Source organism: Phyllobates terribilis, unplaced genomic scaffold (assembly GCF_046119375.1).
Source record: "Phyllobates terribilis strain yellow unplaced genomic scaffold, ASM4611937v1 Scaffold_2__4_contigs__length_985480577, whole genome shotgun sequence".
Taxonomy (NCBI): domain Eukaryota; kingdom Metazoa; phylum Chordata; class Amphibia; order Anura; family Dendrobatidae; genus Phyllobates; species Phyllobates terribilis.
Window position 1 is genome coordinate 756,862,468 of NW_027362762.1, and position 15,885 is coordinate 756,878,352.

Consider the following 15,885-nt stretch of genomic DNA (forward strand, 5'->3'; position numbering starts at 1 on the left):
AGATATTTAACTCATTTTTTTAACAAGTGACAGGTCCTCTTTAAGTGCTTTGTCATACATAATGTGGTGCATCTGTAGTGTATATGAGATAACCAGACAATTGGTACCTTCGTTATTACTTACAATGGTGGACTCTAGTCAACTCCCCACCAGCATTTCAACCATACAACAAGGAGGGCTTTAAATGGAGTAGTAGAGCAAACCACAAGAATATTGCACATCTGCAACAAGGAAGCAGGATCTGCTTTTAGATCACGTCCTACAAAGTCTGAAAACCATAAGCAGTATTCACCTGTGTTTAAGTAGCCTATGTGACTTTTCAGTGAATACCAAATTTAGTTTGTGCTTTTAAAGGGTGAAGTGCTGAATTTATCTTTTTATGGTCTAAAAGTGCCATGATGACCTATGGTTTATGAACAGGATTGAAGAAGTGCCTGGTTGGTCATGCGATAAGCCTGATGATTCCTATGAACTATGACTCCCTTTATTAGCAGCTACAATGAGACTGATTTTAAAGTTAAAAAGGCAATGACAAAGCTTCAATTGCATTGTCAGTATATATTTTATCAACTCCTTAAAAAGGACTGGCCTGTTTTGGGGCTTATTTTAGTTTTTTCATTATCATTTTTCAAAGCCCATAACTTTTTTATATTTCCAAGTTTCCAAGTTGCTGCATTTTTTTTATGAAAAAAAGAAGTTTATTCAAAACTTAATTGTAACTTTTTTTTGTGCCCGAATGAGACTTGATTGCTTCCTGTGAGGTTCTATCCTATGACTTCTGTTACCATCCTCTAGAGACCTAGGAGGAACATCACAGTGGCTGTCTCAATGTAAGGCTGCCTGAACTAGGCATGATTGAGACATCCTCTCAATCTCAAGTGACATTATCGACATATAAAAATAAAATGCAGTCACAAGCAGTGATGAGCGAGCATACTCGCTACTGCTCGGTGCTCGCCCGAGCATCTCACTGCTCGAGATGCTTGGCGCTCGCCGAGTATTTCCGGGGTTGCTCGGTGGGAGCTCGGGTCTCCTCCCTGCATGTTTGGCGCTCTTTACAGAGCCAATGAACATGCAGGGATTGCTTGCCATTCACTGTAATGCCGTAGCCATGTTGGTTGTGGCATTACAGTGATTGGCTGGCCGCACGGCGTCATCAGGTCTATATCAGACCTGGTGCCGCCATTCTCGTCACAGTCACTCCGGGAATCAGACAGTGTAGGTAGAGGTGCTGCTGAGCTAGGGAGAGATTTGCTTGTTTCTAGTTAGTGTAGGTGTACCAAACTATATTAGAGACACATATCCGTCTCAACAAACAGTCCTTCTAAGGACTAATCCATCTGCATAGATATCAGGCAGGCAGTGTATATAGGCAGACAGGCAGGGTATATAGCAGACTGCAGTGCACATAGCACAAGAGGCTCCATTCCAGTTTTGTCTGCTGCTGCTGTTAGATATTTCTAGAAATAGGCCCAGGTCTCAGGGGCTAGGAATAATTTTTTTTGGGATCTTAATCCTCATTATTTGCTTAAAAAGCAATCCAGAGAACACCATTGTTCTGCACCATTAGCTCGTTGGCACTGCGGAATACAGCCAGGTCTTTTCCATAATACGCGCTAAAAATCCAGCTATTTAAAACTGTGTTTTCGTCGTCACACGGATCACATATACGTTTTCAGAAAATACTGCCATTTCTGGCATCCATTAAAAATTTGTTTCAGTGTGTCAGTGAAGCAATTGACACCAGTTTGCTGTTCAAAATAGTTAACTACAGGCCAGGTATTTAAAACTGTGGTTTCTCCGTCACACGGATTACATATAACTTCGCTCCAAATTCAGCCATTTGTAGTGAGCGTGGAAGATATTGTCCTCCATTTAAAATGGGTAAGGCGCGTGGCAAGGGACGGGGAACTGGATGTAATGGTGACGGTGCATGCAGAGGCCAAGGAAGAGGCCATGGGCAAGCTGAAATTGTGCCACAACAAACACCCACATTTTCTCACCTGACCTTCCTGTCCCAATTCCTAGGGGACCGCAGCACACAACTATTGAACCCAGAGCAGTGTCAAAAGGTTGTTGGTTGGATAGCGGATAATGCTTCCAGTCACTTTGCCACCACCACCACCATCACCCTCTCATACACACGGTCAAGTCTCAGTAGCCGTGAGTCTGGACTGCATATTCCTCACCCTGATCCTCCTTCCTCCCACCATGCGTAGTGCCCAGAGACAACTGATCCCACACTTGGACACTCTGAAGAGCTGTTCACTTTTCCATTTATAGATTCAGGCCTCTCGCCCAGTCCACTTGAAGCGGGGCAAGAGGAGATCGCATGTAGAGATGCCCAAATATTTGAGCAGCCACCGTCACATGAAGGCGACGGTGAGAAAAGTGTCACAAGAGGTGGACGATGATGAGACACAATTGCCAGAAAGTCAGGAGGAGGACCAGGGTGCGTAACTGGAAGACGAGGTGGTGGATGATATAGTAACTGACCCAACCTGGCAGGAGGACATGCAGAGCGAGGACAGCAGCACACAGGGGGAGGGAGGCAGAGCACCCCAACAGGCAGGAAGAAGCAGTGTAGTGGCCGCAGAAAGAAGGCAGGCAACCGTTCCCCATAACACCAACACGAAGGAAGTTGCCAGTACAACTGTTAGGTCTTCCCGAGTCTGGTTGTTTTTTAAAGACTCTGCCGATAACCCCAAAAAGGCCATTTGCACCACTGCCAGGCCAGCATCAGCAGGGGTGGCAAAACGATCAGCCTGACCACCACTAGCATGATCAGGCACATGGCAGCAAAGCACCCAACTTTGTGGGCCTAACCCCAGAGTCCAGGAACAGTGTCTGCGGGTGGCACCACTGCTTCTTCCGCTATTGTGCATGCAAGCCAATCCCCTGTCCATGGTGCATACGAAGATGCTTCCTGCCCTGCACCTGTTGTTGCACACTGTCAAGTAGCAGCATCAGTAAGCACGTCCACGTCCTTGTCCCAGCACAGCGTTCAGTTGTCCATACCCCAGTCTTTGGAACGCAAGTACACAGCCAACGCCCCACAGGCAACACTACAAAATTCCCACATTTCACGACTGCCTGCGCTCAAAATGTTGCCCTTTAGGCTCATGGAGATGGAAGCATTACGCAACCTGATGGCGGCAGCCGTCCCTCGGTACTCGGTCCCCAGCCGCCACTATTTCTCCCGGTGTGCCGTCCCCGCATTACACAAGCATGTGTCGCAAAACATTAGCCGTACCCTCAACAACTCAGTTACCGGGAAAGTCCACCTAACCACGGACACCTGGACAAGTGCTTGTGGGCAGGGACGGTACATCTAGCTGACGACACACTGGGTTAACATAGTGGAAGCCGGGACCCAGTTGGACCTAGGGATGGAACACATCCTCCCGACGCCAAGGATTGCTGGCCCTAGGTCAGACAGGGTTGACCCCACAGTCTACAGCTACTGCACCTCATCCTCCTCAGCCTCCTCCTCCTCTTCAGCCTCCATCTCCGAAATGACCACATCAGTCACAAGCTGGAAGCACTGCAGCACTGCCAAGCGGCAACAGGCTGTGCTGAAACTAATAAACAAGCCACGCAATGCTGAAGAGTTGTGGACAGATCTGAAAGAGGAGGCAGATCTGTGGCTCACACCACTGAACCTACAGCCAGGCATGGTCATGTGTGACAATGGCCGTAACCTGGTGGCGGCTCTGAGGCGAGGCGAGCTCACACACGTACCATGCCTGGCCAATGTGCTTAACCTCGTGGTTCAGCGGTTTCTCAAATCCTACCCGGAACTGCCGGATCTGCTTGTTAAAGTATGCCGCCTGTGTGCCCATTTTAGAAAGTCAGCTACAGCTTCCGCAGCCCTTGCCATGTTTCAGCAGCGTTTGCAGCTTCTGGCTCACAGACTGGTGTGTGATGTCCCCACGCATTGGAACTCTACACTGCAGGTATTGGGAAGGATTTGTGAGCAGAAGAGGGCAGTTGTTGAGTACCAGCATCAAAAAGACCGTCGGTATTCAGTTCAGACTCCACACATAAGATCTCAGGAGTGGACATGGATGTCAGACATATGTACCATCCTCCAAAATTTTGAGGACTCCACCAAGATGGTGAGTGGCGATGACGCCATAATTAGCGTCACCATCCCACTTCTCTGTCTTCTGAAATTCTCTCTGCTCACAATCAAAGAGGATGCATTGCAGGTGGAGCACAATGAGATGGAGCAAGGAACCATACAGGGTGATTACGCGTAGCCCAGCCTCATCTCATCCCAACGTGGATTGGGTGACAATGAGGAAGAGGAGGAGGAAGAACAGGAGCTAGTTTCATGCACTATAGATGGTACTACCTGCACAACTGACATACCATCTGTTCAGCATAGATGGCCAGAGGACAGAGAGGAGGAGTAGGAGGAGAGCATGGTCAGTCATCCTTTTGGTGAGGACACGGAAGTCTTGCCTGTTAGTAGTCTGGCACGCATGGCTGAGTTTATGTTACGCTGCCTTTCCCATGACCCTCGCGTTCTCAAAATTTTGGGTGACAGTCATTACTGGTTGGTGACACTTCTAGACCCACGCTACAAGGAGAACTTTATATCTCTTTTTCCTGAGGCGGACAGGTCTACAAAAATGGGGCAGTACCAGAAGGCCCTTGTTGCGGAACTATTAAAAAAATTCACATCTGAAAACACTGGCGGCAGAGGTCACAGTTCGTTGGACAACCAAGGGGTACAGGCGAGAGAGACACAGCTTCAATCCAGCAGAGGCAGGGGAACACTGTTAAAGTTCTGAGAGAATTTTCTCAGCCCCTCCCATCGCACAGGCCCTGAGGCGCGGGGTACTCTCACAAGGAGTGCAAAGTTTGGGAAGATGCTGAGGGAGTACCTTGCCGACCGTACCAACGTCTTCCGTGATTTCTCTGTGCCTTATAATTATTGGGTATCCAAGCTGGATACGTGGAATGAACTGGCTCTCTACACCTTGGAGGTCCTGGCCTGCCCTGCCGCCAGAGTTTTATCAGAGCGGGTTTTTAGTGCCGCTGGTGGAATTATAACTGATAAGCTCATCCGCCTGTCAACTGAAAATGCTGACAGGCTGACTGTTATAAAAATGAACAAGGGCTGGATTGGGCCATACTTCTCAACACCACCGAATGATAGAAACATAACATAAACTCAAATCCAGTGTCTTTTTTTGGGAGGTGTATTCCCATGCACCTCTTCACACCCACACATGGGTATACGCTTCTTGATTTTGGCTATTTGCTCTTGTCCTCCTCCTTCTCATCCTCATCCTCCACCACCATATCACCAGGGTGACCGTGGTCCGTGATGCAACACCCACATAATTTTTTAAAGGGTGTTTATGATGCCCGTAAAAACAAAATTTTTTATACAGTATGTTCATGTATACCACCCAGGGGTAATTGTTTGTCAGCCCATACACTTAGTGCATGGCCATTACAAGTATAGGAGACCGGCTCCTTTCTAATGGGAACATTTTTTAGAGGCCCTCCTCCACGTCTCTTTCAAGGGGCATAGGTGTGCCTCCCAATTTTTCGCAGCCCTTGCATTCACTGCATAGGCAAACACAATGGGAGACCCACTTCCTAATAATTGGAACACTTTTTTTCAGGAGGCCCTCCTTTACGTCTCTTCCAAGGGGCATTGGAGTGCCTCCAAATTTTTGGCAACCCTTGCATTCACTGCATAGGCAAACACAATGGGAGACCCACTTCCTAATAATTGGAACATTGTTTTCAGGAGGCCCTCTGACCTCCACGTCTCTTCCAAGGGGCATTGGAGTGCCTCCAAATTTTTAGCAACCCTTGCATTCATTGCATAGGCAAACACAATGGGAGACCTACTTCCTAATAATGGGAACATTGTTTCAGGAGGCCCTTCTCTAAGTCTCTTCAAATGGTTATTGGGGTGAGTCCAAATTTTCAAAGTGGTATTGGGGTGCATCCAAATTGTGCAATAACAGTATAGGAGACCCACTCTTTAGTAATGGGAACAATAAAACACAGCTGGCTGATGGCTCTCTAAGAATAGTGAGGGCCAACTGCTGGCCCTTTAAGAATAGTGAAGGCCGCCTGATGGCCCTATAAAAATAGGCTTTGTGACTTTCAGAGTCCCTCCTTCATAAATGAAACATGATGTGTCTGATGATATCTCACACACCACATGGCCAGATAAGGTTGTAAAATGTTAAAATGACATTTCCTGAAGAATCCATTTGTCACGGTTGAAAGCAATGCAAAAGTGCAAAAACACATCAAAAACGCTAAGTGTGAACATAGCGCAAGGTGTGGAGGAGCATTTTTGTTTTGGGTTATTTATTTTGCTTTATATGCAAGTCATTATCCTGGAAAGGATGTTCCTTAACATATTTTCCAGGAAAATCCATTTTGGTTTTGTTTTTGTATGTTTTATTGTGAGTCCGTAAAAGTGGCGTAATATTTCTGACAACGTTGTTGACAGAAGTGACCTGGGAGTCAGAAATGCTTCCAGGGGTCTTTATCATGCTGTTCTCATGTCATGTGAGCACTGTTCCCATCGATTTGGGCAATTTTTAGGCCCTATGCAGACCGCCGGGTGGAGCAGCCTGAAAAATGCTTTCCTTTTTTTTTTTTTTTTTTATGAGTTTCCCATAGACTTACATTGGACTTGTTTATCGGGTTGAGCAATCGAGTATTCAAATGTGCTCGACCCGAGCATCGAGTACCCAAGCATTTTAGTGCTCGCCGATCACTAGTCACAAGTAATAGTAATGGCAGCACAGTCATTACTCACAGTCTGTAGATAATGTAGATAATAGCAGATCACGCACAACTTTATATATACAAGTGGTATGCTGATGCTGTACACAGCCATGTTTAGTTGGTAATTGGGTTTACATTATCCCTCAGTACCCAGAAAGGGAAGAGTGAAAGGAATATAAAATCCCCCTTTGCTTCATATTATGGACTGCCACGTGTCCTTTTTTTGCTGCATGTCCCACTAAGGATTGACGTCTGCTAAGACTTCAGGTTGTTACAATACCTGTAGCAGTGGTGGACCCCTTGTTCCTATAGTCATTGCTGTTGTGTGATGCACATGTAGGGATGTGGACTGTCTATCCCTGTTCCTGCCCCTGAAGACAACAAACGCACTATGTGAATACCGTTGTGCGATTTTATATGTGAAAGCAATAGGCGTCCAATGTAATGTAATGTACACTGCTCAAAAAAATAAAGGGAACACTTAAACAACAGAATATAACTCCAAGTTAATCAAACTTCTGTGAAATCAAACTGTCCACTTAGGAAGCAACATTGATTGACAATCAATTTCATATGCTGTTGTGCAAATGGAATAGACAGTAGATGGAAATTATTGGCAATTATCAAGACACCCTCAATAAAGTAGTGGTTCTGCAGGTGGGGACCACAGACCACATCTCAGTACCAATGCTTTCTGATGTTTTGGTCACTTTTGAATGTTGGTTGTGCTTTCACACTCGTGGTAGCATGAGACGGACTCTACAACCCACAGAAGTTGCTCAGGTAGTGCAGCTCATCCAGGATGCTACATCAATGTGAGCTGTGGCAAGAAGGTTTGATGTCTGTCAGCGTAGTGTCCAGAGGCTGGAGGCGCTACCAGGAGACAGGCCAGTACACCAGGAGACATGGAGGGGGCCGTAGGAGGGCAACAACCCAGCAGTAGGACCTCTACCTCCGCCTTTGTGCAAGGAGGAACAGGAGGAGCACTGCCAGAGCCGTGCAAAATGACCTCCAGCAGGCCACAAATGTGCATGTGTCTGCACAAATGGTTAGAAACCGACCCCATGAGGGTGGTATGAGGGCCTGACGTCCACAGATGGGGGTTGTGCTCACAGCCCAACACCGTGCAGGACGCTTGGGATTTGCCACAGAACACCAGGATTGACAAAGTCACCGCTGGCACCCTGTGCTCTTCACAAATGAAAGCAGGTTCACACTGAGCCCATGTGACAGTCGTGACAGAGTCTGGAGACGCCGTCGAGAGTGATCTGCTGCCTGCAACATCCTTCAGCATGACCAGTTTGGCATTGGGTCAGTAATGGTGTGGGGTGGCATTTCTTTGAGGGCCGCACAGCCCTCCATGTGCTCGCCAGAGGTAGCCTGACTGCCATTAGGTACCGAGATGAGATCCTCAGACCCCTTGTGAGACCATATGCTGGTGCGCTTGGCCCTGGGTTCCTCCTAATGCAGGACAATGCCAGACCTCATGTGGCTGGAGTGTGTCAGAAGTTCCTGCAAGATGAAGGCATTGAAGCTATGGACTGGCCCGCCCAGTCCCCAGACCTGAATCTGATTGAGCACATCTGGGACATCATGTCTCGCTCCATCCACCAACGTCACGTTGCACCACAGACTGTCCAGGAGTTGGCGGATGCTTTGGTCCAGGTCTGGGAGGAGATCCCACAGGAGACCATCCACAACTTCATCAGGAGCATGATAGAAGAAGCGAAGACGAGTAAAAATGGCATAAACGGACAATATTTTATTATTCAAATATAAATATATAAATAGTAATACCAAAGAGATGCATACAAAGACATTGGGTGATCATAGGACACGGGAACATCCCGCTACAACTTAAAACCCCTCATAGGTATATATTCCTATCCAAGGTGGATACAGGTACAGTTCATAAAGAGTTAAGGGTAGAAGGAAAAAAGAGGGGAAAAAAGAAGGACATGAATCCGCAGGAAAAATGGGGACATAGAGAAAATACCAAGTGTCAGTATGGCCAGGGTGAGGTACCCATTATCTCAAATGAAAAAATGGTACTATTCAAAAATTAGACAAACTCACCCAGGCAGTTAGTATAATCTCTATGATGTAGGGGACACAGGGGGGCAGATCGTTCCCATCCACGGAGGGCCTCGACGCGCGTTTCGCGTCGGCTTTATCAAGAGGCACATGTTAAAAATACACAAGGACCTAGAATAAATAGGGCCTTGATAGATCACATGGGCGATCATGTGATCGCCACGTCACGACTGCCGTGAGGGCCACCCATCGGGCGCATGCGCCGGGGTCATGGCAACCACAGCAGCCGCGCGACGTCCGTCATGGCAGGCGCGTATCCCGGAAGTGTCAGTTGACAACATCCGGGAGCGCGTCATCGCCATAGAGACAGACGCGCGCGGGTGCCGGTCGCGGATGGCCCAGCGCATGCGCACCACAGGCCATCGCAGCAGTCAGCAGTGTGTCCCATAAAGGAAAGCGGCAATTATAATAGATACGAAGATCAAAGGCTGAAACAAAACAATGATCGCCCATGTGATCTATCAAGGCCCTATTTATTCTAGGTCCTTGTGTATTTTTAACATGTGCCTCTTGATAAAGCCGACGCGAAACGCACGTCGAGGCCCTCCGTGGATGGGAACGATCTGCCCCCCTGTGTCCCTTACATCATAGAGATTATACTAACTGCCTGGGTGAGTTTGTCTAATTTTTGAATAGTACCATTTTTTCACTTGAGATAATGGGTACCTCACCCTGGCGGTACTGACACTTGGTATTTTCTCTATGTCCCCATTTTTCCTGCGGATTCATGTCCTTCTTTTTTCCCCTCTTTTTTCCTTCTACCCTTAACTCTTTATGAACTGTACCTGTATCCACCTTGGATAGGAATATATACCTATGAGGGGTTTCAAGTTGTAGCGGGATGTTCCCGTGTCCTATGATCACCCAATGTTTTTGTATGCATCTCTTTGGTATTACTATTTATATATTTATATTTGAATAATAAAATATTGTCCCTTTATGCCATTTTTACTCGTTTTCGCTTCTTCTATCCTGCTTTCCAAGTAGGCACTCTTTTGTTGCGGTTATGGGTGGTGAGCAGGTTTCTTCCTGTCACCACCTTCCCGTGAGTTGCTAATATGCTGGCCATAGTGTTTCTCATTCATCAGGAGCATGCCCAGGCGATGTAGGGAGGTCATACAGGCACGTGGAAGCCACACACAATACTGAGCCTCATTTTGACTTGTTTTAAGGACATTACATCAAAGTTGGATCAGCCTGTAGTGTGTTTTTTCTCTTTAATTTTGTGGGTGACTCCAAATCCAGGCCTCCATTAGTTAATAAATTAGATTTTCATTGATGATTTTTGTGTGATTTTGTTGTCAGCACATTCAACTTTGTACAGAACAAAGTATTCAATGAGAATATTTCATTCATTCAGATCTAGGATGTGTTATTTGAGTGTTCCCTATATTTTTTGAGCAGTATATTATGCTGATGTACAGTATATAAAGTGTTAGAGCATAATGTGAATGTAGCATAAAGTTAAGTTTAGGACAGCATAGGATACAGAACAGGTTAGCATTGAGATAGGAAATAGTTAAAGTTAGGAATGGATTAGCCCAGTGGGAGGGCACTAGTGCTGATGAGAAGGGGGCACTTCCTGGTTAGAGGGAGTTCAGTGTCAGCCAGTGAATTGTGAAGGAGAGTCCAAGTTCAGGTGGGGTGTTGAGTTGCTAGGGGCAGCATGGGTCAGATGTTCAGGGCAGTGGGGGACCAAATAGAGATCCCTGATGGACATTCCAATAGCGTCTGGAGCCTAGGACTCGAGGTCGGTGGACATGGAGTTACATTAGGGGCAGGTAGCTGGTCCAGGATACACTGCTAGAGTGTTCAACAAATCCCTGAGGCTGATGGAGTCAGCTGCAGAGGGCTTGGGGCTAGTCCAGAATGAATGTTTGGCAGAACAGAAGAGGAGTTGTGCTAAGGAGGAAGGAAGTCTGAATTGCTGAGCCCTATTCCACCTGTATCCACCTGATGAACTTGGATGGGTTAGTAAAAGTTTGACTGTTGCAAAGAACCTGGTATCCAATGCATTGTGTGTAGTGGGTCCTGAGGATGGAAGCCTGGAGACAGAGGAGGCCTGCGGCCTACAAGTGAGTCTGATGCACCCCACACCCTACAGCACACTGAGACTGGACACCCCTTGTCTATAAAGTGCCAGAGCACAAATGGACAGAAGCTCAGTCACGACTACCGCTCTGCAGCCCTTTACACACACGTGACATTGCTCAATCAAAAAATGAGCCATCTGGTAAAAGGCCGTCATCAGGGCTCCCATCCAACAGTCAGAGATTACTGACATGGTCAATGAACCAGGTCCTGTAAATTGACTCACCCGAACTTTATTAAGTTGTCCTTCTGCAGTGAGGCTGAGAGCGACAGTCGTGGAAAAGGGGTCAGAAGTGGTCGCCTGTCTTGCCTAGTGAGACTTGGTGAGTGAGTTACAGCATGGGCATATCTAGGGGTGGGCAGGCAGGGTATTTGTCCTAGACGCAGCCAAGAGAGTGGTGCCGACAGGCCACCTGATGTAGTGGTCAGATGGCCACTCTCTGTGCTGGCTCAGAGAAGCAATCAATTCTACTTGCATATCTCAGACTCAACTAATCGAAGTGTTGAACGCCGGCATTTCCGCTTCAGGGTGACGTCAGCAGCATGACCAGTTCATCTGATCACCCAGCTGACGTCACTCTCCAGCATCACGGAGGCGCGGTGAACTTTGGTCTCGTAAGCGGAGATGAAGAGACCAAAGATTTTTTGTAATTGAAGGGAGGAAATTTAAGGAGACATGAGGAGCAAGATGAACACAGTATTGATGTGGACACAATATATGGAGCGGGGGGGGTTGGATTGGCCCGGACACACTGAAGAGGAGGGTGCGGGGGATAATGAGGGCAATCTGGCCTGCGTCTCAGAGCCCGAGGCTACTGGGGGTCCGTGGCCAGATTGCCCTCATCGTGGGCAGGGAGCGATCCCTCCAGCTCCAATGACAGCGGAGATGAGGGATCCGTCCTCTGCTTCTTGCCTGGCACTTTCTCCCTGACACAGGCTCGCGCGGCTTGATGGTGTCGGCATGCAGCAGGGGCCTGTGTCAGGGAGAAAATTGCCAGCAGCAACAATGCTGCGGGGAATGGGCAGAGAGTTAAGTATTGTTTTTTTTGTTCATTTGTTTACTAATACACTGGGAAGAGGTCCAGGACAATGCTGGAGGTGGGGCAGACCATAATCAGGGTGAGGGAGAACAATAATAGGCATGGGGGAAATAACAGTGATGGGGATGGGGAGATGACAATGATGGGGATGAGGGAGAAAAATTATGAAGGTGGGGAAAACAATGATGGAGGTGGGGGAGAACAATGATGGAGGTGGGGGAGAACAATGATGGAGGTGGGGGAGAACAATTATGGAGGTGGGGGAGAACAATGATGGAGGTGGGGGGGAACAATGATGGGGAGAGCAATGATGGAGGTGGGGAAAAGCAATGTTAAAGGTGGGGGAGAGGACAATGACGGGGATAAGGGAGAACAATGATGGGGATGAGGGAGAACAATGATGGAGGTGAGGGAGAGCAATGATGGGGATGGGGAGAACAATGATGGAAGTGGGGGATAACAATGATGGGGAGTACAATGATGGAGGTGGGAGAGAGCAATGATTAGGTGGGGGAGGAGAGCAATGATGGGGATGGGTAGAACAATGATGGAGGTGGGGAGAGCAATGATGGGGAAAAAAATGATGGAGGTGGGGAAAGCAATGATGGGGATGGGGAGAACAATGATGGGGAGAACAATGATGGAGGTGAGGGAGAGCAATGATGGGGTGGGGGAGAACGATGATGGAGGTGGGGAGACCAATGATGGGGATGGGGAGAACAATGATGGGGTGGTGGGGAACAATGATGGAGGTGGGGGAGAGCAATGATGGGGATGGGGAGAGCAATGATGGAGGTGGGGGAGAGCAATGATGGGGATGGGGAGAACAATAATTGAGGTTGGGAAAGCAATGATGGGGATGGGGAGAACAATGATGGGGAGAACAATGATGGAGGTGAGGGAGAGCAATGATGGGGTGGGGGAGAACGATGATGGAGGTGGGGAGAGCAATGATGGGGATGGGGAGAACAATGATGGGGTGGTGGGGAACAATGATGGAGGTGGGGGAGAGCAATGATGGGGATGGGGAGAGCAATGATGGAGGTGGGGGAGAGCAATGATGGGGATGGGGAGAACAATAATTGAGGTTGGGAAAGCAATGATGGGGATGGGGAGAACAATGATGGGGTGGAGGAGATGACAATGATGGTTGTGGGAGAAAGGACAATGATGGAGGTGGGGGAGATGACAATGATGGAGGTGGAGGAGATGACAATGATGGAGGTGGAGGAGATGACAATGATGGAGGTGGAGGAGATGACAATGATGGAGGTGGGGGAGATGACAATGATGGATATATTTTGATTGGTGCATGGCTAACAGTATATTAATGGTGGGGTACATATCTGTATTCAGGGGTGCAGTGCGGGGGAGAAACATGTATGCATACAATATATGTGACCTTGTTATTTTTAGGGCTGCGGTGATCATCGTGACAAGACAAGTCGTGGCTGGGAGATGTCAACACGAAGGTCTGACCAGATGGAGAAGAAGCAGCAGCAGGAACCGACTCTAATCAGATAAGAAGTTCCAGAATGTAAATTTTACTCTGTATCTGCACTATGTGACTTGGAGTGAAAATGTTATATGTAAAATCCTTTAGGCTGCATTTTCACACATTTTGTGTGAAATGTCCGTGAGCTGCCAGATTTTTTTATTGGGCAGCACACGGACTTGTAGAGTTTTCTGGATCCATTCACACATCCATGAAAATCATGGATCTGAGAATGAGATCCGTGAGGGTCAGATAATGTCCTGTTTTGATCCGATTTTGAGGATCAGAATAGGACATGCCCAATGTGTCTGTAAAAGAGGGCAGCACACCCACACTGCACAAAGATACAGGAATGTAGCCTTATTATGTGTAGAATAGTCCCTTAGTATATAGTGTACCCACTTATTATGTATAGGTCCATCCTTAGTTACATAGTTCCATCTTTTATTATGTATAGCACCCTCCCTTATTACGTACTATCCTCTCAAGTTATACATGATGCCGTCTCTTAATAAATAGCTTACTCTGCTGTTATGTACAGTGCTGTCCTTTACACAGCATATTCTTGTTATATTTGTCAGTCACAGCTCCCTCTTTTACTACATAGTTGTCTCTTGTTAGATATAAAATGACTGTTGATGGAGGAACTGATGAGGCAGCATCTGACCAGAAGACCAGTCTATCAGTCTCCTCCATCAGAAAAGAAGCTTTCCCATGCTCCATCAGACGTCATTGCATTATATATCTAAAAAGAGAGGACAGTATGTATTAAAAAACAGGGTGCTATATTATCTGATATGTAAGGGACGGTGCTCTACATAACAAGAGAGGGCACTGTGTAATAAGGGGCAGCAATATACATAATAAAGGAGACTAGATAAGATACAGTGAAGGAAATAATTATTTGATCCCTTGTTATTTTTGCAAGTTTGCCCAATGACAAAGACATGAACAGTCTATAATTTTAAGGGTAGGTTCATTTTAACATTGAGAGATAGAATATCCACAAAAAAATCAAGACAATCCCATTGTATAAATTAGATATATTTATTTGCATTTTGATATATATCTGTAGCTTTGTTGCCATAAAAGGAGGGGGGTCCAGACACATGTCTTACATAGGGGCCCCAAGCTCTCAATGTTTGCTCCTGGTGGAGAGAATTGCGCAGACACAATATAAGGAGCCAGGGCATTGGTGCGGACACAATATGAGGAGAGAGGAAGGGATTGGTGTGGACACAATATGAGGAGCAAGGGAGGGATTGATGTGGACACAGTATGAGGAGTGGGGGTGAGATTGCTGTGGACACAGAATAAGTAGCCAGAGGGGGATTGGTGTGGACACAATATGAGGAGCGAGGGGGAGAATTGGTGTGAACAAAGTATGGGGGGGGGAGTGTATGAGAACATACTTTAATTGTCATTCCAGGAACATTGTCGACGCCATTATCTGTGATTGTCTTAAGATTTATGTGGGACAAACAACCCTGGAACTAAGACAAAGAATACAGCAACACTTCTCTAACATAGCTGCTGCTAAAAAAGATTGAGAAAAGGGTAAGACTCTTTTATCAGTGGCTACACATTTTCTTGAACAGCATCAGAGCCATTTGGGTGGACTCAAAATTTTGAGTCTTGAGGCAGTCCACATGAACGTTAGAGGAGGTGACATTACAAATGGTCTTTTGTGCTGTGAATCCAAATGGATTCACAATTTGTGCAGTCTTGCCCCGCATGGACTTAATGTGGAACTTTTGTTTACGGGGTTCTATAAACAGATTTAATATATGTAGTTTCTTTTTTCTCTTTTTTTCTGATTATGTGCTCTTTTATGTATTTTTTTATCCTTATTTATTATATGTTTATGATTTATACTAGTTCTATTTTTCACAGAGTTTGGGTTTTTGAAATGGACATTTGTATGAAGTATGCCTACTGTCATGTCACATGATCTCTTTCGAGGCCTTTTCTTGGACATTGTCCTCATGCATTGATTCAATGTCAACACTTACCCATATGGAATATGCTTACCATCACGTCACATGGCCTCCTTTGAGGCCTTTTATGGACATTGTCCTGTTCTGTTATGTATTGATATGTGGTCACCATTTTTCTTTTTTTCTCTATTACTTTTGCTTATGTAGTCTGCTCTATATTAACATGTTCACAAATAATCTCTGTTTATCATCTTAGTAGTTTTCACTTGTCCACACTAATACTGATAGTGGTTGATGTTAACTGTAATTTAGGGATCTTATATTATACTAGATGGTGGCCCGATTCTAACGCATCGGGTATTCTAGAATATGTATGCGGCCAACGGGGCGCAATCAGCAGAACGTTGTTTAAATTTGGCGCCAAAATCGCTGATTGGTCGCGGCCGGCAACTGCGAC